The following is a 23105-nucleotide window of genomic DNA, read 5'->3' as shown; positions in this document are numbered from 1 at the left end:
GACCCGCCCAGGAGTCCCAGCCAATCGGTGAATGGCCATTGCAGTCCCCGCCACCTCAAATGGCCTGACGATGGTATGGACGTAAGCCACCTTTCATCTTCTTCCTATTGCATCTCTTCTACAATGTGAATTTTTTTTTACAATTGTGTAGGTGTACAATCTACGGCGCTGGGCGGCTTTCAGAGAGAGAAGTGAAAAAGCTTACGGCACCTGGGATTCCCAGGCGGTCTTCCATCCAGGTACTAACCAGGCCCTGCTCTGCTTAGCTTCCGAGATCAGACGAGATCGGGCAGAACCAGAGAGGTATGGACGTAAGCTGCTTTTCATCTTTTTCCTAATCCTTTAAAACGTGTCAAAGATAATCAGAAGTTTCTTTTTCTAAAATTGAAGCAGTTCTTAGCATTGGCAAGAGAGGTTCCTAAAGCCTGAAGGTAACTTTACTTTTCTTCACTGGCAATTCTAACATGTTGGGTTAGCACCTGTATTTCAACGGCTAAATTACAAACAACAGTATGCCAATCGTAAATGTTGACCAACACTAATTTAGCAATCATGAAACGGAATCATTTTGAATAATATTGTCTAATTTCCTTTCATATCCAACGTTAAAACAGGTGTACAATCTGCGGCGCTCGGCGGCTTTCGGAGAGAGAAGTGAAAAAGCTTACGGCACCTGGGATTCCCAGGCGGTCTTCCATCCAGGTACTAACCAGGCCCTGCTCTGCTTAGCTTCCGAGATCAGACGAGATCGGGCGGAACCAGAGAGGTATGGCCGTAAGCTGCTTTTTATCTTTTTCCTAATCCTTTATAATGCGTCAATGAATTATGACACGCCTGCCGTTGGCATCTTTGTGTGGGTTAAATAAGGGTATGCAAAGAAGGCTGTGACATCCCATGCCGAAAATTGGATGGACTAGAGAAGACCCGCCCAGGAGTCCCAGCCAATCGGTGAATGGCCATTGCAGTCCCCGCCACCTCAAATGGCCTGACGATGGTATGGACGTAAGCCACCTTTCATCTTCTTCCTATTGCATCTCTTCTACAATGTGAATTTTTTTTTACAATTGTGTAGGTGTACAATCTACGGCGCTGGGCGGCTTTCAGAGAGAGAAGTGAAAAAGCTTACGGCACCTGGGATTCCCAGGCGGTCTTCCATCCAGGTACTAACCAGGCCCTGCTCTGCTTAGCTTCCGAGATCAGACGAGATCGGGCGGAACCAGAGAGGTATGGACGTAAGCTGCTTTTCATCTTTTTCCTAATCCTTTAAAACGTGTCAAAGATAATCAGAAGTTTCTTTTTCTAAAATTGAAGCAGTTCTTAGCATTGGCAAGAGAGGTTCCTAAAGCCTGAAGGTAACTTTACTTTTCTTCACTGGCAATTCTAACATGTTGGGTTAGCACCTGTATTTCAACGGCTAAATTACAAACAACAGTATGCCAATCGTAAATGTTGACCAACACTAATTTAGCAATCATGAAACGGAATCATTTTGGATAATATTGTCTAATTTCCTTTCATATCCAACGTTAAAACAGGTGTACAATCTGCGGCGCTCGGCGGCTTTCGGAGAGAGAAGTGAAAAAGCTTACGGCACCTGGGATTCCCAGGCGGTCTTCCATCCAGGTACTAACCAGGCCCTGCTCTGCTTAGCTTCCGAGATCAGACGAGATCGGGCGGAACCAGAGAGGTATGGCCGTAAGCTGCTTTTTATCTTTTTCCTAATCCTTTATAATGCGTCAATGAATTATGACACGCCTGCCGTTGGCATCTTTGTGTGGGTTAAATAAGGGTATGCAAAGAAGGCTGTGACATCCCATGCCGAAAATTGGATGGACTAGAGAAGACCCGCCCAGGAGTCCCAGCCAATCGGTGAATGGCCATTGCAGTCCCCGCCACCTCAAATGGCCTGACGATGGTATGGACGTAAGCCACCTTTCATCTTCTTCCTATTGCATCTCTTCTACAATGTGAATTTTTTTTTACAATTGTGTAGGTGTACAATCTACGGCGCTGGGCGGCTTTCAGAGAGAGAAGTGAAAAAGCTTACGGCACCTGGGATTCCCAGGCGGTCTTCCATCCAGGTACTAACCAGGCCCTGCTCTGCTTAGCTTCCGAGATCAGACGAGATCGGGCGAAACCAGAGAGGTATGGCCGTAAGCTGCTTTTTATCTTTTTCCTAATCCTTTATAATGCGTCAAAGATAATCAGAAGAGTTTCTTTTTCTAAAATTGAAGCAGTTCTTAGGATTGGCAAGAGAGGTTTCTAAAGCCTGAAGGTAACTTTACTTTTCTTCACTGGCAATTCTAACATGTTGGGTTAGCACCTGTATTTCAACGGCTAAATTACAAACAAAAGTATGCCAATTGTTAAATGTTGATCAACACTAATTTAGCAACCATGAAACGGAATCATTTTGGATAATATTGTCTAATTGCCTTTCATATCCAACGTTAAAACAACACTAAACATGCATCTCTTCAACAATGTGATATACTTTTTGTAATTTGTAGGTGTACAATCTGCGGCGCTCGGCGGCTTTCGGTGAGAGAAGTGAAAAAGCTTACGGCACCTGGGATTCCCAGGCGGTCTTCCATCCAGGTACTAACCAGGCCCTGCTCTGCTTAGCTTCCGAGATCAGACGAGATCGGGCGGAACCAGAGAGGTATGGCCGTAAGCTGCTTTTTATCTTTTTCCTAATCCTTTATAATGCGTCAATGAATTATGACACGCCTGCCGTTGGCATCTTTGTGTGGGTTAAATAAGGGTATGCAAAGAAGGCTGTGACATCCCATGCCGAAAATTGGATGGACTAGAGAAGACCCGCCCAGGAGTCCCAGCCAATCGGTGAATGGCCATTGCAGTCCCCGCCACCTCAAATGGCCTGACGATGGTATGGACGTAAGCCACCTTTCATCTTCTTCCTATTGCATCTCTTCTACAATGTGAATTTTTTTTTACAATTGTGTAGGTGTACAATCTACGGCGCTGGGCGGCTTTCAGAGAGAGAAGTGAAAAAGCTTACGGCACCTGGGATTCCCAGGCGGTCTTCCATCCAGGTACTAACCAGGCCCTGCTCTGCTTAGCTTCCGAGATCAGACGAGATCGGGCGGAACCAGAGAGGTATGGACGTAAGCTGCTTTTCATCTTTTTCCTAATCCTTTAAAACGTGTCAAAGATAATCAGAAGTTTCTTTTTCTAAAATTGAAGCAGTTCTTAGCATTGGCAAGAGAGGTTCCTAAAGCCTGAAGGTAACTTTACTTTTCTTCACTGGCAATTCTAACATGTTGGGTTAGCACCTGTATTTCAACGGCTAAATTACAAACAACAGTATGCCAATCGTAAATGTTGACCAACACTAATTTAGCAATCATGAAACGGAATCATTTTGGATAATATTGTCTAATTTCCTTTCATATCCAACGTTAAAACAGGTGTACAATCTGCGGCGCTCGGCGGCTTTCGGAGAGAGAAGTGAAAAAGCTTACGGCACCTGGGATTCCCAGGCGGTCTTCCATCCAGGTACTAACCAGGCCCTGCTCTGCTTAGCTTCCGAGATCAGACGAGATCGGGCGGAACCAGAGAGGTATGGCCGTAAGCTGCTTTTTATCTTTTTCCTAATCCTTTATAATGCGTCAATGAATTATGACACGCCTGCCGTTGGCATCTTTGTGTGGGTTAAATAAGGGTATGCAAAGAAGGCTGTGACATCCCATGCCGAAAATTGGATGGACTAGAGAAGACCCGCCCAGGAGTCCCAGCCAATCGGTGAATGGCCATTGCAGTCCCCGCCACCTCAAATGGCCTGACGATGGTATGGACGTAAGCCACCTTTCATCTTCTTCCTATTGCATCTCTTCTACAATGTGAATTTTTTTTTACAATTGTGTAGGTGTACAATCTACGGCGCTGGGCGGCTTTCAGAGAGAGAAGTGAAAAAGCTTACGGCACCTGGGATTCCCAGGCGGTCTTCCATCCAGGTACTAACCAGGCCCTGCTCTGCTTAGCTTCCGAGATCAGACGAGATCGGGCAGAACCAGAGAGGTATGGACGTAAGCTGCTTTTCATCTTTTTCCTAATCCTTTAAAACGTGTCAAAGATAATCAGAAGTTTCTTTTTCTAAAATTGAAGCAGTTCTTAGCATTGGCAAGAGAGGTTCCTAAAGCCTGAAGGTAACTTTACTTTTCTTCACTGGCAATTCTAACATGTTGGGTTAGCACCTGTATTTCAACGGCTAAATTACAAACAACAGTATGCCAATCGTAAATGTTGACCAACACTAATTTAGCAATCATGAAACGGAATCATTTTGAATAATATTGTCTAATTTCCTTTCATATCCAACGTTAAAACAGGTGTACAATCTGCGGCGCTCGGCGGCTTTCGGAGAGAGAAGTGAAAAAGCTTACGGCACCTGGGATTCCCAGGCGGTCTTCCATCCAGGTACTAACCAGGCCCTGCTCTGCTTAGCTTCCGAGATCAGACGAGATCGGGCGGAACCAGAGAGGTATGGCCGTAAGCTGCTTTTTATCTTTTTCCTAATCCTTTATAATGCGTCAATGAATTATGACACGCCTGCCGTTGGCATCTTTGTGTGGGTTAAATAAGGGTATGCAAAGAAGGCTGTGACATCCCATGCCGAAAATTGGATGGACTAGAGAAGACCCGCCCAGGAGTCCCAGCCAATCGGTGAATGGCCATTGCAGTCCCCGCCACCTCAAATGGCCTGACGATGGTATGGACGTAAGCCACCTTTCATCTTCTTCCTATTGCATCTCTTCTACAATGTGAATTTTTTTTTACAATTGTGTAGGTGTACAATCTACGGCGCTGGGCGGCTTTCAGAGAGAGAAGTTAAAAAGCTTACGGCACCTGGGATTCCCAGGCGGTCTTCCATCCAGGTACTAACCAGGCCCTGCTCTGCTTAGCTTCCGAGATCAGACCAGATCGGGCGGAACCAGAGAGGTATGGCCGTAAGCTGCTTTTCATCTTTTTCCTAATCCTTTAAAACGTGTCAAAGATAATCAGAAGTTTCTTTTTCTAAAATTGAAGCAGTTCTTAGCATTGGCAAGAGAGGTTCCTAAAGCCTGAAGGTAACTTTACTTTTCTTCACTGGCAATTCTAACATGTTGGGTTAGCACCTGTATTTCAACGGCTAAATTACAAACAACAGTATGCCAATCGTAAATGTTGACCAACACTAATTTAGCAATCATGAAACGGAATCATTTTGGATAATATTGTCTAATTTCCTTTCATATCCAACGTTAAAACAGGTGTACAATCTGCGGCGCTCGGCGGCTTTCGGAGAGAGAAGTGAAAAAGCTTACGGCACCTGGGATTCCCAGGCGGTCTTCCATCCAGGTACTAACCAGGCCCTGCTCTGCTTAGCTTCCGAGATCAGACCAGATCGGGCGGAACCAGAGAGGTATGGCCGTAAGCTGCTTTTTATCTTTTTCCTAATCCTTTATAATGCGTCAAAGATAATCAGAAGAGTTTCTTTTTCTAAAATTGAAGCAGTTCTTAGGATTGGCAAGAGAGGTTTCTAAAGCCTGAAGGTAACTTTACTTTTCTTCACTGGCAATTCTAACATGTTGGGTTAGCACCTGTATTTCAACGGCTAAATTACAAACAAAAGTATGCCAATTGTTAAATGTTGATCAACACTAATTTAGCAACCATGAAACGGAATCATTTTGGATAATATTGTCTAATTGCCTTTCATATCCAACGTTAAAACAACACTAAACATGCATCTCTTCAACAATGTGATATACTTTTTGTAATTTGTAGGTGTACAATCTGCGGCGCTCGGCGGCTTTCGGTGAGAGAAGTGAAAAAGCTTACGGCACCTGGGATTCCCAGGCGGTCTTCCATCCAGGTACTAACCAGGCCCTGCTCTGCTTAGCTTCCGAGATCAGACGAGATCGGGCGGAACCAGAGAGGTATGGCCGTAAGCTGCTTTTTATCTTTTTCCTAATCCTTTATAATGCGTCAATGAATTATGACACGCCTGCCGTTGGCATCTTTGTGTGGGTTAAATAAGGGTATGCAAAGAAGGCTGTGACATCCCATGCCGAAAATTGGATGGACTAGAGAAGACCCGCCCAGGAGTCCCAGCCAATCGGTGAATGGCCATTGCAGTCCCCGCCACCTCAAATGGCCTGACGATGGTATGGACGTAAGCCACCTTTCATCTTCTTCCTATTGCATCTCTTCTACAATGTGAATTTTTTTTTACAATTGTGTAGGTGTACAATCTACGGCGCTGGGCGGCTTTCAGAGAGAGAAGTGAAAAAGCTTACGGCACCTGGGATTCCCAGGCGGTCTTCCATCCAGGTACTAACCAGGCCCTGCTCTGCTTAGCTTCCGAGATCAGACGAGATCGGGCGGAACCAGAGAGGTATGGACGTAAGCTGCTTTTCATCTTTTTCCTAATCCTTTAAAACGTGTCAAAGATAATCAGAAGTTTCTTTTTCTAAAATTGAAGCAGTTCTTAGCATTGGCAAGAGAGGTTCCTAAAGCCTGAAGGTAACTTTACTTTTCTTCACTGGCAATTCTAACATGTTGGGTTAGCACCTGTATTTCAACGGCTAAATTACAAACAACAGTATGCCAATCGTAAATGTTGACCAACACTAATTTAGCAATCATGAAACGGAATCATTTTGGATAATATTGTCTAATTTCCTTTCATATCCAACGTTAAAACAGGTGTACAATCTGCGGCGCTCGGCGGCTTTCGGAGAGAGAAGTGAAAAAGCTTACGGCACCTGGGATTCCCAGGCGGTCTTCCATCCAGGTACTAACCAGGCCCTGCTCTGCTTAGCTTCCGAGATCAGACGAGATCGGGCGGAACCAGAGAGGTATGGCCGTAAGCTGCTTTTTATCTTTTTCCTAATCCTTTATAATGCGTCAATGAATTATGACACGCCTGCCGTTGGCATCTTTGTGTGGGTTAAATAAGGGTATGCAAAGAAGGCTGTGACATCCCATGCCGAAAATTGGATGGACTAGAGAAGACCCGCCCAGGAGTCCCAGCCAATCGGTGAATGGCCATTGCAGTCCCCGCCACCTCAAATGGCCTGACGATGGTATGGACGTAAGCCACCTTTCATCTTCTTCCTATTGCATCTCTTCTACAATGTGAATTTTTTTTTACAATTGTGTAGGTGTACAATCTACGGCGCTGGGCGGCTTTCAGAGAGAGAAGTGAAAAAGCTTACGGCACCTGGGATTCCCAGGCGGTCTTCCATCCAGGTACTAACCAGGCCCTGCTCTGCTTAGCTTCCGAGATCAGACGAGATCGGGCGAAACCAGAGAGGTATGGCCGTAAGCTGCTTTTTATCTTTTTCCTAATCCTTTATAATGCGTCAAAGATAATCAGAAGAGTTTCTTTTTCTAAAATTGAAGCAGTTCTTAGGATTGGCAAGAGAGGTTTCTAAAGCCTGAAGGTAACTTTACTTTTCTTCACTGGCAATTCTAACATGTTGGGTTAGCACCTGTATTTCAACGGCTAAATTACAAACAAAAGTATGCCAATTGTTAAATGTTGATCAACACTAATTTAGCAACCATGAAACGGAATCATTTTGGATAATATTGTCTAATTGCCTTTCATATCCAACGTTAAAACAACACTAAACATGCATCTCTTCAACAATGTGATATACTTTTTGTAATTTGTAGGTGTACAATCTGCGGCGCTCGGCGGCTTTCGGTGAGAGAAGTGAAAAAGCTTACGGCACCTGGGATTCCCAGGCGGTCTTCCATCCAGGTACTAACCAGGCCCTGCTCTGCTTAGCTTCCGAGATCAGACGAGATCGGGCGGAACCAGAGAGGTATGGCCGTAAGCTGCTTTTTATCTTTTTCCTAATCCTTTATAATGCGTCAATGAATTATGACACGCCTGCCGTTGGCATCTTTGTGTGGGTTAAATAAGGGTATGCAAAGAAGGCTGTGACATCCCATGCCGAAAATTGGATGGACTAGAGAAGACCCGCCCAGGAGTCCCAGCCAATCGGTGAATGGCCATTGCAGTCCCCGCCACCTCAAATGGCCTGACGATGGTATGGACGTAAGCCACCTTTCATCTTCTTCCTATTGCATCTCTTCTACAATGTGAATTTTTTTTTACAATTGTGTAGGTGTACAATCTACGGCGCTGGGCGGCTTTCAGAGAGAGAAGTGAAAAAGCTTACGGCACCTGGGATTCCCAGGCGGTCTTCCATCCAGGTACTAACCAGGCCCTGCTCTGCTTAGCTTCCGAGATCAGACGAGATCGGGCGGAACCAGAGAGGTATGGACGTAAGCTGCTTTTCATCTTTTTCCTAATCCTTTAAAACGTGTCAAAGATAATCAGAAGTTTCTTTTTCTAAAATTGAAGCAGTTCTTAGCATTGGCAAGAGAGGTTCCTAAAGCCTGAAGGTAACTTTACTTTTCTTCACTGTCAATTCTAACATGTTGGGTTAGCACCTGTATTTCAACGGCTAAATTACAAACAACAGTATGCCAATCGTAAATGTTGACCAACACTAATTTAGCAATCATGAAACGGAATCATTTTGGATAATATTGTCTAATTTCCTTTCATATCCAACGTTAAAACAGGTGTACAATCTGCGGCGCTCGGCGGCTTTCGGAGAGAGAAGTGAAAAAGCTTACGGCACCTGGGATTCCCAGGCGGTCTTCCATCCAGGTACTAACCAGGCCCTGCTCTGCTTAGCTTCCGAGATCAGACGAGATCGGGCGGAACCAGAGAGGTATGGCCGTAAGCTGCTTTTTATCTTTTTCCTAATCCTTTATAATGCGTCAATGAATTATGACACGCCTGCCGTTGGCATCTTTGTGTGGGTTAAATAAGGGTATGCAAAGAAGGCTGTGACATCCCATGCCGAAAATTGGATGGACTAGAGAAGACCCGCCCAGGAGTCCCAGCCAATCGGTGAATGGCCATTGCAGTCCCCGCCACCTCAAATGGCCTGACGATGGTATGGACGTAAGCCACCTTTCATCTTCTTCCTATTGCATCTCTTCTACAATGTGAATTTTTTTTTACAATTGTGTAGGTGTACAATCTACGGCGCTGGGCGGCTTTCAGAGAGAGAAGTGAAAAAGCTTACGGCACCTGGGATTCCCAGGCGGTCTTCCATCCAGGTACTAACCAGGCCCTGCTCTGCTTAGCTTCCGAGATCAGACGAGATCGGGCAGAACCAGAGAGGTATGGACGTAAGCTGCTTTTCATCTTTTTCCTAATCCTTTAAAACGTGTCAAAGATAATCAGAAGTTTCTTTTTCTAAAATTGAAGCAGTTCTTAGCATTGGCAAGAGAGGTTCCTAAAGCCTGAAGGTAACTTTACTTTTCTTCACTGGCAATTCTAACATGTTGGGTTAGCACCTGTATTTCAACGGCTAAATTACAAACAACAGTATGCCAATCGTAAATGTTGACCAACACTAATTTAGCAATCATGAAACGGAATCATTTTGGATAATATTGTCTAATTTCCTTTCATATCCAACGTTAAAACAGGTGTACAATCTGCGGCGCTCGGCGGCTTTCGGAGAGAGAAGTGAAAAAGCTTACGGCACCTGGGATTCCCAGGCGGTCTTCCATCCAGGTACTAACCAGGCCCTGCTCTGCTTAGCTTCCGAGATCAGACGAGATCGGGCGGAACCAGAGAGGTATGGCCGTAAGCTGCTTTTTATCTTTTTCCTAATCCTTTATAATGCGTCAAAGATAATCAGAAGAGTTTCTTTTTCTAAAATTGAAGCAGTTCTTAGGATTGGCAAGAGAGGTTTCTAAAGCCTGAAGGTAACTTTACTTTTCTTCACTGGCAATTCTAACATGTTGGGTTAGCACCTGTATTTCAACGGCTAAATTACAAACAAAAGTATGCCAATTGTTAAATGTTGATCAACACTAATTTAGCAACCATGAAACGGAATCATTTTGGATAATATTGTCTAATTGCCTTTCATATCCAACGTTAAAACAACACTAAACATGCATCTCTTCAACAATGTGATATACTTTTTGTAATTTGTAGGTGTACAATCTGCGGCGCTCGGCGGCTTTCGGTGAGAGAAGTGAAAAAGCTTACGGCACCTGGGATTCCCAGGCGGTCTTCCATCCAGGTACTAACCAGGCCCTGCTCTGCTTAGCTTCCGAGAACAGACGAGATCGGGCGGAACCAGAGAGGTATGGACGTAAGCTGCTTTTCATCTTTTTCCTAATCCTTTAAAACGTGTCAAAGATAATCAGAAGTTTCTTTTTCTAAAATTGAAGCAGTTCTTAGCATTGGCAAGAGAGGTTCCTAAAGCCTGAAGGTAACTTTACTTTTCTTCACTGGCAATTCTAACATGTTGGGTTAGCACCTGTATTTCAACGGCTAAATTACAAACAACAGTATGCCAATCGTAAATGTTGACCAACACTAATTTAGCAATCATGAAACGGAATCATTTTGGATAATATTGTCTAATTTCCTTTCATATCCAACGTTAAAACAGGTGTACAATCTGCGGCGCTCGGCGGCTTTCGGAGAGAGAAGTGAAAAAGCTTACGGCACCTGGGATTCCCAGGCGGTCTTCCATCCAGGTACTAACCAGGCCCTGCTCTGCTTAGCTTCCGAGATCAGACGAGATCGGGCGGAACCAGAGAGGTATGGCCGTAAGCTGCTTTTTATCTTTTTCCTAATCCTTTATAATGCGTCAATGAATTATGACACGCCTGCCGTTGGCATCTTTGTGTGGGTTAAATAAGGGTATGCAAAGAAGGCTGTGACATCCCATGCCGAAAATTGGATGGACTAGAGAAGACCCGCCCAGGAGTCCCAGCCAATCGGTGAATGGCCATTGCAGTCCCCGCCACCTCAAATGGCCTGACGATGGTATGGACGTAAGCCACCTTTCATCTTCTTCCTATTGCATCTCTTCTACAATGTGAATTTTTTTTTACAATTGTGTAGGTGTACAATCTACGGCGCTGGGCGGCTTTCAGAGAGAGAAGTGAAAAAGCTTACGGCACCTGGGATTCCCAGGCGGTCTTCCATCCAGGTACTAACCAGGCCCTGCTCTGCTTAGCTTCCGAGATCAGACGAGATCGGGCGAAACCAGAGAGGTATGGCCGTAAGCTGCTTTTTATCTTTTTCCTAATCCTTTATAATGCGTCAAAGATAATCAGAAGAGTTTCTTTTTCTAAAATTGAAGCAGTTCTTAGGATTGGCAAGAGAGGTTTCTAAAGCCTGAAGGTAACTTTACTTTTCTTCACTGGCAATTCTAACATGTTGGGTTAGCACCTGTATTTCAACGGCTAAATTACAAACAAAAGTATGCCAATTGTTAAATGTTGATCAACACTAATTTAGCAACCATGAAACGGAATCATTTTGGATAATATTGTCTAATTGCCTTTCATATCCAACGTTAAAACAACACTAAACATGCATCTCTTCAACAATGTGATATACTTTTTGTAATTTGTAGGTGTACAATCTGCGGCGCTCGGCGGCTTTCGGTGAGAGAAGTGAAAAAGCTTACGGCACCTGGGATTCCCAGGCGGTCTTCCATCCAGGTACTAACCAGGCCCTGCTCTGCTTAGCTTCCGAGATCAGACGAGATCGGGCGGAACCAGAGAGGTATGGCCGTAAGCTGCTTTTTATCTTTTTCCTAATCCTTTATAATGCGTCAATGAATTATGACACGCCTGCCGTTGGCATCTTTGTGTGGGTTAAATAAGGGTATGCAAAGAAGGCTGTGACATCCCATGCCGAAAATTGGATGGACTAGAGAAGACCCGCCCAGGAGTCCCAGCCAATCGGTGAATGGCCATTGCAGTCCCCGCCACCTCAAATGGCCTGACGATGGTATGGACGTAAGCCACCTTTCATCTTCTTCCTATTGCATCTCTTCTACAATGTGAATTTTTTTTTACAATTGTGTAGGTGTACAATCTACGGCGCTGGGCGGCTTTCAGAGAGAGAAGTGAAAAAGCTTACGGCACCTGGGATTCCCAGGCGGTCTTCCATCCAGGTACTAACCAGGCCCTGCTCTGCTTAGCTTCCGAGATCAGACGAGATCGGGCGGAACCAGAGAGGTATGGACGTAAGCTGCTTTTCATCTTTTTCCTAATCCTTTAAAACGTGTCAAAGATAATCAGAAGTTTCTTTTTCTAAAATTGAAGCAGTTCTTAGCATTGGCAAGAGAGGTTCCTAAAGCCTGAAGGTAACTTTACTTTTCTTCACTGGCAATTCTAACATGTTGGGTTAGCACCTGTATTTCAACGGCTAAATTACAAACAACAGTATGCCAATCGTAAATGTTGACCAACACTAATTTAGCAATCATGAAACGGAATCATTTTGGATAATATTGTCTAATTTCCTTTCATATCCAACGTTAAAACAGGTGTACAATCTGCGGCGCTCGGCGGCTTTCGGAGAGAGAAGTGAAAAAGCTTACGGCACCTGGGATTCCCAGGCGGTCTTCCATCCAGGTACTAACCAGGCCCTGCTCTGCTTAGCTTCCGAGATCAGACGAGATCGGGCGGAACCAGAGAGGTATGGCCGTAAGCTGCTTTTTATCTTTTTCCTAATCCTTTATAATGCGTCAATGAATTATGACACGCCTGCCGTTGGCATCTTTGTGTGGGTTAAATAAGGGTATGCAAAGAAGGCTGTGACATCCCATGCCGAAAATTGGATGGACTAGAGAAGACCCGCCCAGGAGTCCCAGCCAATCGGTGAATGGCCATTGCAGTCCCCGCCACCTCAAATGGCCTGACGATGGTATGGACGTAAGCCACCTTTCATCTTCTTCCTATTGCATCTCTTCTACAATGTGAATTTTTTTTTACAATTGTGTAGGTGTACAATCTACGGCGCTGGGCGGCTTTCAGAGAGAGAAGTGAAAAAGCTTACGGCACCTGGGATTCCCAGGCGGTCTTCCATCCAGGTACTAACCAGGCCCTGCTCTGCTTAGCTTCCGAGATCAGACGAGATCGGGCAGAACCAGAGAGGTATGGACGTAAGCTGCTTTTCATCTTTTTCCTAATCCTTTAAAACGTGTCAAAGATAATCAGAAGTTTCTTTTTCTAAAATTGAAGCAGTTCTTAGCATTGGCAAGAGAGGTTCCTAAAGCCTGAAGGTAACTTTACTTTTCTTCACTGGCAATTCTAACATGTTGGGTTAGCACCTGTATTTCAACGGCTAAATTACAAACAACAGTATGCCAATCGTAAATGTTGACCAACACTAATTTAGCAATCATGAAACGGAATCATTTTGAATAATATTGTCTAATTTCCTTTCATATCCAACGTTAAAACAGGTGTACAATCTGCGGCGCTCGGCGGCTTTCGGAGAGAGAAGTGAAAAAGCTTACGGCACCTGGGATTCCCAGGCGGTCTTCCATCCAGGTACTAACCAGGCCCTGCTCTGCTTAGCTTCCGAGATCAGACGAGATCGGGCGGAACCAGAGAGGTATGGCCGTAAGCTGCTTTTTATCTTTTTCCTAATCCTTTATAATGCGTCAATGAATTATGACACGCCTGCCGTTGGCATCTTTGTGTGGGTTAAATAAGGGTATGCAAAGAAGGCTGTGACATCCCATGCCGAAAATTGGATGGACTAGAGAAGACCCGCCCAGGAGTCCCAGCCAATCGGTGAATGGCCATTGCAGTCCCCGCCACCTCAAATGGCCTGACGATGGTATGGACGTAAGCCACCTTTCATCTTCTTCCTATTGCATCTCTTCTACAATGTGAATTTTTTTTTACAATTGTGTAGGTGTACAATCTACGGCGCTGGGCGGCTTTCAGAGAGAGAAGTTAAAAAGCTTACGGCACCTGGGATTCCCAGGCGGTCTTCCATCCAGGTACTAACCAGGCCCTGCTCTGCTTAGCTTCCGAGATCAGACCAGATCGGGCGGAACCAGAGAGGTATGGCCGTAAGCTGCTTTTCATCTTTTTCCTAATCCTTTAAAACGTGTCAAAGATAATCAGAAGTTTCTTTTTCTAAAATTGAAGCAGTTCTTAGCATTGGCAAGAGAGGTTCCTAAAGCCTGAAGGTAACTTTACTTTTCTTCACTGGCAATTCTAACATGTTGGGTTAGCACCTGTATTTCAACGGCTAAATTACAAACAACAGTATGCCAATCGTAAATGTTGACCAACACTAATTTAGCAATCATGAAACGGAATCATTTTGGATAATATTGTCTAATTTCCTTTCATATCCAACGTTAAAACAGGTGTACAATCTGCGGCGCTCGGCGGCTTTCGGAGAGAGAAGTGAAAAAGCTTACGGCACCTGGGATTCCCAGGCGGTCTTCCATCCAGGTACTAACCAGGCCCTGCTCTGCTTAGCTTCCGAGATCAGACCAGATCGGGCGGAACCAGAGAGGTATGGCCGTAAGCTGCTTTTTATCTTTTTCCTAATCCTTTATAATGCGTCAAAGATAATCAGAAGAGTTTCTTTTTCTAAAATTGAAGCAGTTCTTAGGATTGGCAAGAGAGGTTTCTAAAGCCTGAAGGTAACTTTACTTTTCTTCACTGGCAATTCTAACATGTTGGGTTAGCACCTGTATTTCAACGGCTAAATTACAAACAAAAGTATGCCAATTGTTAAATGTTGATCAACACTAATTTAGCAACCATGAAACGGAATCATTTTGGATAATATTGTCTAATTGCCTTTCATATCCAACGTTAAAACAACACTAAACATGCATCTCTTCAACAATGTGATATACTTTTTGTAATTTGTAGGTGTACAATCTGCGGCGCTCGGCGGCTTTCGGTGAGAGAAGTGAAAAAGCTTACGGCACCTGGGATTCCCAGGCGGTCTTCCATCCAGGTACTAACCAGGCCCTGCTCTGCTTAGCTTCCGAGATCAGACGAGATCGGGCGGAACCAGAGAGGTATGGCCGTAAGCTGCTTTTTATCTTTTTCCTAATCCTTTATAATGCGTCAATGAATTATGACACGCCTGCCGTTGGCATCTTTGTGTGGGTTAAATAAGGGTATGCAAAGAAGGCTGTGACATCCCATGCCGAAAATTGGATGGACTAGAGAAGACCCGCCCAGGAGTCCCAGCCAATCGGTGAATGGCCATTGCAGTCCCCGCCACCTCAAATGGCCTGACGATGGTATGGACGTAAGCCACCTTTCATCTTCTTCCTATTGCATCTCTTCTACAATGTGAATTTTTTTTTACAATTGTGTAGGTGTACAATCTACGGCGCTGGGCGGCTTTCAGAGAGAGAAGTGAAAAAGCTTACGGCACCTGGGATTCCCAGGCGGTCTTCCATCCAGGTACTAACCAGGCCCTGCTCTGCTTAGCTTCCGAGATCAGACGAGATCGGGCGGAACCAGAGAGGTATGGACGTAAGCTGCTTTTCATCTTTTTCCTAATCCTTTAAAACGTGTCAAAGATAATCAGAAGTTTCTTTTTCTAAAATTGAAGCAGTTCTTAGCATTGGCAAGAGAGGTTCCTAAAGCCTGAAGGTAACTTTACTTTTCTTCACTGGCAATTCTAACATGTTGGGTTAGCACCTGTATTTCAACGGCTAAATTACAAACAACAGTATGCCAATCGTAAATGTTGACCAACACTAATTTAGCAATCATGAAACGGAATCATTTTGGATAATATTGTCTAATTTCCTTTCATATCCAACGTTAAAACAGGTGTACAATCTGCGGCGCTCGGCGGCTTTCGGAGAGAGAAGTGAAAAAGCTTACGGCACCTGGGATTCCCAGGCGGTCTTCCATCCAGGTACTAACCAGGCCCTGCTCTGCTTAGCTTCCGAGATCAGACGAGATCGGGCGGAACCAGAGAGGTATGGCCGTAAGCTGCTTTTTATCTTTTTCCTAATCCTTTATAATGCGTCAATGAATTATGACACGCCTGCCGTTGGCATCTTTGTGTGGGTTAAATAAGGGTATGCAAAGAAGGCTGTGACATCCCATGCCGAAAATTGGATGGACTAGAGAAGACCCGCCCAGGAGTCCCAGCCAATCGGTGAATGGCCATTGCAGTCCCCGCCACCTCAAATGGCCTGACGATGGTATGGACGTAAGCCACCTTTCATCTTCTTCCTATTGCATCTCTTCTACAATGTGAATTTTTTTTTACAATTGTGTAGGTGTACAATCTACGGCGCTGGGCGGCTTTCAGAGAGAGAAGTGAAAAAGCTTACGGCACCTGGGATTCCCAGGCGGTCTTCCATCCAGGTACTAACCAGGCCCTGCTCTGCTTAGCTTCCGAGATCAGACGAGATCGGGCGAAACCAGAGAGGTATGGCCGTAAGCTGCTTTTTATCTTTTTCCTAATCCTTTATAATGCGTCAAAGATAATCAGAAGAGTTTCTTTTTCTAAAATTGAAGCAGTTCTTAGGATTGGCAAGAGAGGTTTCTAAAGCCTGAAGGTAACTTTACTTTTCTTCACTGGCAATTCTAACATGTTGGGTTAGCACCTGTATTTCAACGGCTAAATTACAAACAAAAGTATGCCAATTGTTAAATGTTGATCAACACTAATTTAGCAACCATGAAACGGAATCATTTTGGATAATATTGTCTAATTGCCTTTCATATCCAACGTTAAAACAACACTAAACATGCATCTCTTCAACAATGTGATATACTTTTTGTAATTTGTAGGTGTACAATCTGCGGCGCTCGGCGGCTTTCGGTGAGAGAAGTGAAAAAGCTTACGGCACCTGGGATTCCCAGGCGGTCTTCCATCCAGGTACTAACCAGGCCCTGCTCTGCTTAGCTTCCGAGATCAGACGAGATCGGGCGGAACCAGAGAGGTATGGCCGTAAGCTGCTTTTTATCTTTTTCCTAATCCTTTATAATGCGTCAATGAATTATGACACGCCTGCCGTTGGCATCTTTGTGTGGGTTAAATAAGGGTATGCAAAGAAGGCTGTGACATCCCATGCCGAAAATTGGATGGACTAGAGAAGACCCGCCCAGGAGTCCCAGCCAATCGGTGAATGGCCATTGCAGTCCCCGCCACCTCAAATGGCCTGACGATGGTATGGACGTAAGCCACCTTTCATCTTCTTCCTATTGCATCTCTTCTACAATGTGAATTTTTTTTTACAATTGTGTAGGTGTACAATCTACGGCGCTGGGCGGCTTTCAGAGAGAGAAGTGAAAAAGCTTACGGCACCTGGGATTCCCAGGCGGTCTTCCATCCAGGTACTAACCAGGCCCTGCTCTGCTTAGCTTCCGAGATCAGACGAGATCGGGCGGAACCAGAGAGGTATGGACGTAAGCTGCTTTTCATCTTTTTCCTAATCCTTTAAAACGTGTCAAAGATAATCAGAAGTTTCTTTTTCTAAAATTGAAGCAGTTCTTAGCATTGGCAAGAGAGGTTCCTAAAGCCTGAAGGTAACTTTACTTTTCTTCACTGGCAATTCTAACATGTTGGGTTAGCACCTGTATTTCAACGGCTAAATTACAAACAACAGTATGCCAATCGTAAATGTTGACCAACACTAATTTAGCAATCATGAAACGGAATCATTTTGGATAATATTGTCTAATTTCCTTTCATATCCAACGTTAAAACAGGTGTACAATCTGCGGCGCTCGGCGGCTTTCGGAGAGAGAAGTGAAAAAGCTTACGGCACCTGGGATTCCCAGGCGGTCTTCCATCCAGGTACTAACCAGGCCCTGCTCTGCTTAGCTTCCGAGATCAGACGAGATCGGGCGGAACCAGAGAGGTATGGCCGTAAGCTGCTTTTTATCTTTTTCCTAATCCTTTATAATGCGTCAATGAATTATGACACGCCTGCCGTTGGCATCTTTGTGTGGGTTAAATAAGGGTATGCAAAGAAGGCTGTGACATCCCATGCCGAAAATTGGATGGACTAGAGAAGACCCGCCCAGGAGTCCCAGCCAATCGGTGAATGGCCATTGCAGTCCCCGCCACCTCAAATGGCCTGACGATGGTATGGACGTAAGCCACCTTTCATCTTCTTCCTATTGCATCTCTTCTACAATGTGAATTTTTTTTTACAATTGTGTAGGTGTACAATCTACGGCGCTGGGCGGCTTTCAGAGAGAGAAGTGAAAAAGCTTACGGCACCTGGGATTCCCAGGCGGTCTTCCATCCAGGTACTAACCAGGCCCTGCTCTGCTTAGCTTCCGAGATCAGACGAGATCGGGCGAAACCAGAGAGGTATGGCCGTAAGCTGCTTTTTATCTTTTTCCTAATCCTTTATAATGCGTCAAAGATAATCAGAAGAGTTTCTTTTTCTAAAATTGAAGCAGTTCTTAGGATTGGCAAGAGAGGTTTCTAAAGCCTGAAGGTAACTTTACTTTTCTTCACTGGCAATTCTAACATGTTGGGTTAGCACCTGTATTTCAACGGCTAAATTACAAACAAAAGTATGCCAATTGTTAAATGTTGATCAACACTAATTTAGCAACCATGAAACGGAATCATTTTGGATAATATTGTCTAATTGCCTTTCATATCCAACGTTAAAACAACACTAAACATGCATCTCTTCAACAATGTGATATACTTTTTGTAATTTGTAGGTGTACAATCTGCGGCGCTCGGCGGCTTTCGGTGAGAGAAGTGAAAAAGCTTACGGCACCTGGGATTCCCAGGCGGTCTTCCATCCAGGTACTAACCAGGCCCTGCTCTGCTTAGCTTCCGAGATCAGACGAGATCGGGCGGAACCAGAGAGGTATGGCCGTAAGCTGCTTTTTATCTTTTTCCTAATCCTTTATAATGCGTCAATGAATTATGACACGCCTGCCGTTGGCATCTTTGTGTGGGTTAAATAAGGGTATGCAAAGAAGGCTGTGACATCCCATGCCGAAAATTGGATGGACTAGAGAAGACCCGCCCAGGAGTCCCAGCCAATCGGTGAATGGCCATTGCAGTCCCCGCCACCTCAAATGGCCTGACGATGGTATGGACGTAAGCCACCTTTCATCTTCTTCCTATTGCATCTCTTCTACAATGTGAATTTTTTTTTACAATTGTGTAGGTGTACAATCTACGGCGCTGGGCGGCTTTCAGAGAGAGAAGTGAAAAAGCTTACGGCACCTGGGATTCCCAGGCGGTCTTCCATCCAGGTACTAACCAGGCCCTGCTCTGCTTAGCTTCCGAGATCAGACGAGATCGGGCGGAACCAGAGAGGTATGGACGTAAGCTGCTTTTCATCTTTTTCCTAATCCTTTAAAACGTGTCAAAGATAATCAGAAGTTTCTTTTTCTAAAATTGAAGCAGTTCTTAGCATTGGCAAGAGAGGTTCCTAAAGCCTGAAGGTAACTTTACTTTTCTTCACTGGCAATTCTAACATGTTGGGTTAGCACCTGTATTTCAACGGCTAAATTACAAACAACAGTATGCCAATCGTAAATGTTGACCAACACTAATTTAGCAATCATGAAACGGAATCATTTTGGATAATATTGTCTAATTTCCTTTCATATCCAACGTTAAAACAGGTGTACAATCTGCGGCGCTCGGCGGCTTTCGGAGAGAGAAGTGAAAAAGCTTACGGCACCTGGGATTCCCAGGCGGTCTTCCATCCAGGTACTAACCAGGCCCTGCTCTGCTTAGCTTCCGAGATCAGACGAGATCGGGCGGAACCAGAGAGGTATGGCCGTAAGCTGCTTTTTATCTTTTTCCTAATCCTTTATAATGCGTCAATGAATTATGACACGCCTGCCGTTGGCATCTTTGTGTGGGTTAAATAAGGGTATGCAAAGAAGGCTGTGACATCCCATGCCGAAAATTGGATGGACTAGAGAAGACCCGCCCAGGAGTCCCAGCCAATCGGTGAATGGCCATTGCAGTCCCCGCCACCTCAAATGGCCTGACGATGGTATGGACGTAAGCCACCTTTCATCTTCTTCCTATTGCATCTCTTCTACAATGTGAATTTTTTTTTACAATTGTGTAGGTGTACAATCTACGGCGCTGGGCGGCTTTCAGAGAGAGAAGTGAAAAAGCTTACGGCACCTGGGATTCCCAGGCGGTCTTCCATCCAGGTACTAACCAGGCCCTGCTCTGCTTAGCTTCCGAGATCAGACGAGATCGGGCAGAACCAGAGAGGTATGGACGTAAGCTGCTTTTCATCTTTTTCCTAATCCTTTAAAACGTGTCAAAGATAATCAGAAGTTTCTTTTTCTAAAATTGAAGCAGTTCTTAGCATTGGCAAGAGAGGTTCCTAAAGCCTGAAGGTAACTTTACTTTTCTTCACTGGCAATTCTAACATGTTGGGTTAGCACCTGTATTTCAACGGCTAAATTACAAACAACAGTATGCCAATCGTAAATGTTGACCAACACTAATTTAGCAATCATGAAACGGAATCATTTTGAATAATATTGTCTAATTTCCTTTCATATCCAACGTTAAAACAGGTGTACAATCTGCGGCGCTCGGCGGCTTTCGGAGAGAGAAGTGAAAAAGCTTACGGCACCTGGGATTCCCAGGCGGTCTTCCATCCAGGTACTAACCAGGCCCTGCTCTGCTTAGCTTCCGAGATCAGACGAGATCGGGCGGAACCAGAGAGGTATGGCCGTAAGCTGCTTTTTATCTTTTTCCTAATCCTTTATAATGCGTCAATGAATTATGACACGCCTGCCGTTGGCATCTTTGTGTGGGTTAAATAAGGGTATGCAAAGAAGGCTGTGACATCCCATGCCGAAAATTGGATGGACTAGAGAAGACCCGCCCAGGAGTCCCAGCCAATCGGTGAATGGCCATTGCAGTCCCCGCCACCTCAAATGGCCTGACGATGGTATGGACGTAAGCCACCTTTCATCTTCTTCCTATTGCATCTCTTCTACAATGTGAATTTTTTTTTACAATTGTGTAGGTGTACAATCTACGGCGCTGGGCGGCTTTCAGAGAGAGAAGTTAAAAAGCTTACGGCACCTGGGATTCCCAGGCGGTCTTCCATCCAGGTACTAACCAGGCCCTGCTCTGCTTAGCTTCCGAGATCAGACCAGATCGGGCGGAACCAGAGAGGTATGGCCGTAAGCTGCTTTTCATCTTTTTCCTAATCCTTTAAAACGTGTCAAAGATAATCAGAAGTTTCTTTTTCTAAAATTGAAGCAGTTCTTAGCATTGGCAAGAGAGGTTCCTAAAGCCTGAAGGTAACTTTACTTTTCTTCACTGGCAATTCTAACATGTTGGGTTAGCACCTGTATTTCAACGGCTAAATTACAAACAACAGTATGCCAATCGTAAATGTTGACCAACACTAATTTAGCAATCATGAAACGGAATCATTTTGGATAATATTGTCTAATTTCCTTTCATATCCAACGTTAAAACAGGTGTACAATCTGCGGCGCTCGGCGGCTTTCGGAGAGAGAAGTGAAAAAGCTTACGGCACCTGGGATTCCCAGGCGGTCTTCCATCCAGGTACTAACCAGGCCCTGCTCTGCTTAGCTTCCGAGATCAGACCAGATCGGGCGGAACCAGAGAGGTATGGCCGTAAGCTGCTTTTTATCTTTTTCCTAATCCTTTATAATGCGTCAAAGATAATCAGAAGAGTTTCTTTTTCTAAAATTGAAGCAGTTCTTAGGATTGGCAAGAGAGGTTTCTAAAGCCTGAAGGTAACTTTACTTTTCTTCACTGGCAATTCTAACATGTTGGGTTAGCACCTGTATTTCAACGGCTAAATTACAAACAAAAGTATGCCAATTGTTAAATGTTGATCAACACTAATTTAGCAACCATGAAACGGAATCATTTTGGATAATATTGTCTAATTGCCTTTCATATCCAACGTTAAAACAACACTAAACATGCATCTCTTCAACAATGTGATATACTTTTTGTAATTTGTAGGTGTACAATCTGCGGCGCTCGGCGGCTTTCGGTGAGAGAAGTGAAAAAGCTTACGGCACCTGGGATTCCCAGGCGGTCTTCCATCCAGGTACTAACCAGGCCCTGCTCTGCTTAGCTTCCGAGATCAGACGAGATCGGGCGGAACCAGAGAGGTATGGCCGTAAGCTGCTTTTTATCTTTTTCCTAATCCTTTATAATGCGTCAATGAATTATGACACGCCTGCCGTTGGCATCTTTGTGTGGGTTAAATAAGGGTATGCAAAGAAGGCTGTGACATCCCATGCCGAAAATTGGATGGACTAGAGAAGACCCGCCCAGGAGTCCCAGCCAATCGGTGAATGGCCATTGCAGTCCCCGCCACCTCAAATGGCCTGACGATGGTATGGACGTAAGCCACCTTTCATCTTCTTCCTATTGCATCTCTTCTACAATGTGATTTTTTTTTTACAATTGTGTAGGTGTACAATCTACGGCGCTGGGCGGCTTTCAGAGAGAGAAGTGAAAAAGCTTACGGCACCTGGGATTCCCAGGCGGTCTTCCATCCAGGTACTAACCAGGCCCTGCTCTGCTTAGCTTCCGAGATCAGACGAGATCGGGCGGAACCAGAGAGGTATGGACGTAAGCTGCTTTTCATCTTTTTCCTAATCCTTTAAAACGTGTCAAAGATAATCAGAAGTTTCTTTTTCTAAAATTGAAGCAGTTCTTAGCATTGGCAAGAGAGGTTCCTAAAGCCTGAAGGTAACTTTACTTTTCTTCACTGGCAATTCTAACATGTTGGGTTAGCACCTGTATTTCAACGGCTAAATTACAAACAACAGTATGCCAATCGTAAATGTTGACCAACACTAATTTAGCAATCATGAAACGGAATCATTTTGGATAATATTGTCTAATTTCCTTTCATATCCAACGTTAAAACAGGTGTACAATCTGCGGCGCTCGGCGGCTTTCGGAGAGAGAAGTGAAAAAGCTTACGGCACCTGGGATTCCCAGGCGGTCTTCCATCCAGGTACTAACCAGGCCCTGCTCTGCTTAGCTTCCGAGATCAGACGAGATCGGGCGGAACCAGAGAGGTATGGCCGTAAGCTGCTTTTTATCTTTTTCCTAATCCTTTATAATGCGTCAATGAATTATGACACGCCTGCCGTTGGCATCTTTGTGTGGGTTAAATAAGGGTATGCAAAGAAGGCTGTGACATCCCATGCCGAAAATTGGATGGACTAGAGAAGACCCGCCCAGGAGTCCCAGCCAATCGGTGAATGGCCATTGC

General features: G+C 44.7%; 49 non-coding genes across 49 annotated transcripts; all 49 read right to left on the bottom strand.

The window, feature by feature from the left end:
• Positions 1-198: 198 nt before the first annotated feature.
• On the bottom strand, positions 199-317 carry LOC134122072 (5S ribosomal RNA). Its single transcript, XR_009953613.1, has one exon. It is a non-coding gene; the product is annotated as a 5S ribosomal RNA (ribosomal RNA).
• Positions 318-661: 344 nt separating this feature from the next.
• LOC134121077 (5S ribosomal RNA) lies at positions 662-780 on the bottom strand. The gene has a single exon (XR_009952620.1). It is a non-coding gene; the product is annotated as a 5S ribosomal RNA (ribosomal RNA).
• A 339-nt stretch (positions 781-1119) lies between these two features.
• Positions 1120-1238, bottom strand: LOC134121771 (5S ribosomal RNA). Its single transcript, XR_009953312.1, has one exon. It is a non-coding gene; the product is annotated as a 5S ribosomal RNA (ribosomal RNA).
• Positions 1239-1582: 344 nt separating this feature from the next.
• On the bottom strand, positions 1583-1701 carry LOC134121075 (5S ribosomal RNA). Its single transcript, XR_009952618.1, has one exon. It is a non-coding gene; the product is annotated as a 5S ribosomal RNA (ribosomal RNA).
• Positions 1702-2040: 339 nt separating this feature from the next.
• LOC134121306 (5S ribosomal RNA) lies at positions 2041-2159 on the bottom strand. The gene has a single exon (XR_009952848.1). It is a non-coding gene; the product is annotated as a 5S ribosomal RNA (ribosomal RNA).
• Positions 2160-2557: 398 nt separating this feature from the next.
• LOC134121074 (5S ribosomal RNA) lies at positions 2558-2676 on the bottom strand. Its single transcript, XR_009952617.1, has one exon. It is a non-coding gene; the product is annotated as a 5S ribosomal RNA (ribosomal RNA).
• Positions 2677-3015: 339 nt separating this feature from the next.
• On the bottom strand, positions 3016-3134 carry LOC134121770 (5S ribosomal RNA). Its single transcript, XR_009953311.1, has one exon. It is a non-coding gene; the product is annotated as a 5S ribosomal RNA (ribosomal RNA).
• A 344-nt stretch (positions 3135-3478) lies between these two features.
• Positions 3479-3597, bottom strand: LOC134121073 (5S ribosomal RNA). The gene has a single exon (XR_009952616.1). It is a non-coding gene; the product is annotated as a 5S ribosomal RNA (ribosomal RNA).
• Positions 3598-3936: 339 nt separating this feature from the next.
• LOC134122071 (5S ribosomal RNA) lies at positions 3937-4055 on the bottom strand. The gene has a single exon (XR_009953612.1). It is a non-coding gene; the product is annotated as a 5S ribosomal RNA (ribosomal RNA).
• Positions 4056-4399: 344 nt separating this feature from the next.
• LOC134121072 (5S ribosomal RNA) lies at positions 4400-4518 on the bottom strand. Its single transcript, XR_009952615.1, has one exon. It is a non-coding gene; the product is annotated as a 5S ribosomal RNA (ribosomal RNA).
• A 339-nt stretch (positions 4519-4857) lies between these two features.
• Positions 4858-4976, bottom strand: LOC134121917 (5S ribosomal RNA). Its single transcript, XR_009953458.1, has one exon. It is a non-coding gene; the product is annotated as a 5S ribosomal RNA (ribosomal RNA).
• Positions 4977-5320: 344 nt separating this feature from the next.
• LOC134121916 (5S ribosomal RNA) lies at positions 5321-5439 on the bottom strand. Its single transcript, XR_009953457.1, has one exon. It is a non-coding gene; the product is annotated as a 5S ribosomal RNA (ribosomal RNA).
• Positions 5440-5837: 398 nt separating this feature from the next.
• Positions 5838-5956, bottom strand: LOC134121071 (5S ribosomal RNA). The gene has a single exon (XR_009952614.1). It is a non-coding gene; the product is annotated as a 5S ribosomal RNA (ribosomal RNA).
• Positions 5957-6295: 339 nt separating this feature from the next.
• Positions 6296-6414, bottom strand: LOC134121769 (5S ribosomal RNA). The gene has a single exon (XR_009953310.1). It is a non-coding gene; the product is annotated as a 5S ribosomal RNA (ribosomal RNA).
• A 344-nt stretch (positions 6415-6758) lies between these two features.
• Positions 6759-6877, bottom strand: LOC134121070 (5S ribosomal RNA). The gene has a single exon (XR_009952613.1). It is a non-coding gene; the product is annotated as a 5S ribosomal RNA (ribosomal RNA).
• Positions 6878-7216: 339 nt separating this feature from the next.
• On the bottom strand, positions 7217-7335 carry LOC134121194 (5S ribosomal RNA). The gene has a single exon (XR_009952736.1). It is a non-coding gene; the product is annotated as a 5S ribosomal RNA (ribosomal RNA).
• A 398-nt stretch (positions 7336-7733) lies between these two features.
• Positions 7734-7852, bottom strand: LOC134121069 (5S ribosomal RNA). Its single transcript, XR_009952612.1, has one exon. It is a non-coding gene; the product is annotated as a 5S ribosomal RNA (ribosomal RNA).
• Positions 7853-8191: 339 nt separating this feature from the next.
• On the bottom strand, positions 8192-8310 carry LOC134121767 (5S ribosomal RNA). The gene has a single exon (XR_009953308.1). It is a non-coding gene; the product is annotated as a 5S ribosomal RNA (ribosomal RNA).
• Positions 8311-8654: 344 nt separating this feature from the next.
• On the bottom strand, positions 8655-8773 carry LOC134121068 (5S ribosomal RNA). Its single transcript, XR_009952611.1, has one exon. It is a non-coding gene; the product is annotated as a 5S ribosomal RNA (ribosomal RNA).
• A 339-nt stretch (positions 8774-9112) lies between these two features.
• Positions 9113-9231, bottom strand: LOC134122070 (5S ribosomal RNA). Its single transcript, XR_009953611.1, has one exon. It is a non-coding gene; the product is annotated as a 5S ribosomal RNA (ribosomal RNA).
• A 344-nt stretch (positions 9232-9575) lies between these two features.
• Positions 9576-9694, bottom strand: LOC134121067 (5S ribosomal RNA). The gene has a single exon (XR_009952610.1). It is a non-coding gene; the product is annotated as a 5S ribosomal RNA (ribosomal RNA).
• A 398-nt stretch (positions 9695-10092) lies between these two features.
• Positions 10093-10211, bottom strand: LOC134122232 (5S ribosomal RNA). Its single transcript, XR_009953773.1, has one exon. It is a non-coding gene; the product is annotated as a 5S ribosomal RNA (ribosomal RNA).
• A 344-nt stretch (positions 10212-10555) lies between these two features.
• Positions 10556-10674, bottom strand: LOC134121066 (5S ribosomal RNA). Its single transcript, XR_009952609.1, has one exon. It is a non-coding gene; the product is annotated as a 5S ribosomal RNA (ribosomal RNA).
• Positions 10675-11013: 339 nt separating this feature from the next.
• Positions 11014-11132, bottom strand: LOC134121082 (5S ribosomal RNA). The gene has a single exon (XR_009952625.1). It is a non-coding gene; the product is annotated as a 5S ribosomal RNA (ribosomal RNA).
• A 398-nt stretch (positions 11133-11530) lies between these two features.
• Positions 11531-11649, bottom strand: LOC134121064 (5S ribosomal RNA). The gene has a single exon (XR_009952607.1). It is a non-coding gene; the product is annotated as a 5S ribosomal RNA (ribosomal RNA).
• A 339-nt stretch (positions 11650-11988) lies between these two features.
• Positions 11989-12107, bottom strand: LOC134121766 (5S ribosomal RNA). The gene has a single exon (XR_009953307.1). It is a non-coding gene; the product is annotated as a 5S ribosomal RNA (ribosomal RNA).
• Positions 12108-12451: 344 nt separating this feature from the next.
• On the bottom strand, positions 12452-12570 carry LOC134121063 (5S ribosomal RNA). Its single transcript, XR_009952606.1, has one exon. It is a non-coding gene; the product is annotated as a 5S ribosomal RNA (ribosomal RNA).
• Positions 12571-12909: 339 nt separating this feature from the next.
• LOC134122069 (5S ribosomal RNA) lies at positions 12910-13028 on the bottom strand. The gene has a single exon (XR_009953610.1). It is a non-coding gene; the product is annotated as a 5S ribosomal RNA (ribosomal RNA).
• Positions 13029-13372: 344 nt separating this feature from the next.
• LOC134121062 (5S ribosomal RNA) lies at positions 13373-13491 on the bottom strand. Its single transcript, XR_009952605.1, has one exon. It is a non-coding gene; the product is annotated as a 5S ribosomal RNA (ribosomal RNA).
• A 339-nt stretch (positions 13492-13830) lies between these two features.
• LOC134121915 (5S ribosomal RNA) lies at positions 13831-13949 on the bottom strand. The gene has a single exon (XR_009953456.1). It is a non-coding gene; the product is annotated as a 5S ribosomal RNA (ribosomal RNA).
• Positions 13950-14293: 344 nt separating this feature from the next.
• Positions 14294-14412, bottom strand: LOC134121914 (5S ribosomal RNA). The gene has a single exon (XR_009953455.1). It is a non-coding gene; the product is annotated as a 5S ribosomal RNA (ribosomal RNA).
• Positions 14413-14810: 398 nt separating this feature from the next.
• On the bottom strand, positions 14811-14929 carry LOC134121061 (5S ribosomal RNA). Its single transcript, XR_009952604.1, has one exon. It is a non-coding gene; the product is annotated as a 5S ribosomal RNA (ribosomal RNA).
• A 339-nt stretch (positions 14930-15268) lies between these two features.
• On the bottom strand, positions 15269-15387 carry LOC134121765 (5S ribosomal RNA). The gene has a single exon (XR_009953306.1). It is a non-coding gene; the product is annotated as a 5S ribosomal RNA (ribosomal RNA).
• Positions 15388-15731: 344 nt separating this feature from the next.
• On the bottom strand, positions 15732-15850 carry LOC134121060 (5S ribosomal RNA). Its single transcript, XR_009952603.1, has one exon. It is a non-coding gene; the product is annotated as a 5S ribosomal RNA (ribosomal RNA).
• Positions 15851-16189: 339 nt separating this feature from the next.
• Positions 16190-16308, bottom strand: LOC134120971 (5S ribosomal RNA). Its single transcript, XR_009952514.1, has one exon. It is a non-coding gene; the product is annotated as a 5S ribosomal RNA (ribosomal RNA).
• Positions 16309-16706: 398 nt separating this feature from the next.
• LOC134121059 (5S ribosomal RNA) lies at positions 16707-16825 on the bottom strand. Its single transcript, XR_009952602.1, has one exon. It is a non-coding gene; the product is annotated as a 5S ribosomal RNA (ribosomal RNA).
• A 339-nt stretch (positions 16826-17164) lies between these two features.
• LOC134121764 (5S ribosomal RNA) lies at positions 17165-17283 on the bottom strand. The gene has a single exon (XR_009953305.1). It is a non-coding gene; the product is annotated as a 5S ribosomal RNA (ribosomal RNA).
• Positions 17284-17627: 344 nt separating this feature from the next.
• Positions 17628-17746, bottom strand: LOC134121058 (5S ribosomal RNA). Its single transcript, XR_009952601.1, has one exon. It is a non-coding gene; the product is annotated as a 5S ribosomal RNA (ribosomal RNA).
• A 339-nt stretch (positions 17747-18085) lies between these two features.
• LOC134120858 (5S ribosomal RNA) lies at positions 18086-18204 on the bottom strand. The gene has a single exon (XR_009952401.1). It is a non-coding gene; the product is annotated as a 5S ribosomal RNA (ribosomal RNA).
• A 398-nt stretch (positions 18205-18602) lies between these two features.
• Positions 18603-18721, bottom strand: LOC134121057 (5S ribosomal RNA). Its single transcript, XR_009952600.1, has one exon. It is a non-coding gene; the product is annotated as a 5S ribosomal RNA (ribosomal RNA).
• Positions 18722-19060: 339 nt separating this feature from the next.
• Positions 19061-19179, bottom strand: LOC134121763 (5S ribosomal RNA). Its single transcript, XR_009953304.1, has one exon. It is a non-coding gene; the product is annotated as a 5S ribosomal RNA (ribosomal RNA).
• A 344-nt stretch (positions 19180-19523) lies between these two features.
• On the bottom strand, positions 19524-19642 carry LOC134121056 (5S ribosomal RNA). Its single transcript, XR_009952599.1, has one exon. It is a non-coding gene; the product is annotated as a 5S ribosomal RNA (ribosomal RNA).
• A 339-nt stretch (positions 19643-19981) lies between these two features.
• On the bottom strand, positions 19982-20100 carry LOC134122067 (5S ribosomal RNA). Its single transcript, XR_009953608.1, has one exon. It is a non-coding gene; the product is annotated as a 5S ribosomal RNA (ribosomal RNA).
• Positions 20101-20444: 344 nt separating this feature from the next.
• On the bottom strand, positions 20445-20563 carry LOC134121055 (5S ribosomal RNA). Its single transcript, XR_009952598.1, has one exon. It is a non-coding gene; the product is annotated as a 5S ribosomal RNA (ribosomal RNA).
• A 339-nt stretch (positions 20564-20902) lies between these two features.
• Positions 20903-21021, bottom strand: LOC134121913 (5S ribosomal RNA). Its single transcript, XR_009953454.1, has one exon. It is a non-coding gene; the product is annotated as a 5S ribosomal RNA (ribosomal RNA).
• Positions 21022-21365: 344 nt separating this feature from the next.
• Positions 21366-21484, bottom strand: LOC134121911 (5S ribosomal RNA). Its single transcript, XR_009953452.1, has one exon. It is a non-coding gene; the product is annotated as a 5S ribosomal RNA (ribosomal RNA).
• A 398-nt stretch (positions 21485-21882) lies between these two features.
• LOC134121053 (5S ribosomal RNA) lies at positions 21883-22001 on the bottom strand. Its single transcript, XR_009952596.1, has one exon. It is a non-coding gene; the product is annotated as a 5S ribosomal RNA (ribosomal RNA).
• Positions 22002-22340: 339 nt separating this feature from the next.
• Positions 22341-22459, bottom strand: LOC134121762 (5S ribosomal RNA). The gene has a single exon (XR_009953303.1). It is a non-coding gene; the product is annotated as a 5S ribosomal RNA (ribosomal RNA).
• A 344-nt stretch (positions 22460-22803) lies between these two features.
• Positions 22804-22922, bottom strand: LOC134121052 (5S ribosomal RNA). The gene has a single exon (XR_009952595.1). It is a non-coding gene; the product is annotated as a 5S ribosomal RNA (ribosomal RNA).
• Between the last annotated feature and the right edge of the window lie 183 nt (positions 22923-23105).

This window comes from Pungitius pungitius, unplaced genomic scaffold, assembly GCF_949316345.1.
Source record: "Pungitius pungitius unplaced genomic scaffold, fPunPun2.1 scaffold_28, whole genome shotgun sequence".
Classification (NCBI taxonomy): Eukaryota; Metazoa; Chordata; class Actinopteri; order Perciformes; family Gasterosteidae; genus Pungitius; species Pungitius pungitius.
Note: the sequence above shows the minus strand (reverse complement) of the source record. Positions and strands in the feature narration are given on the sequence as shown.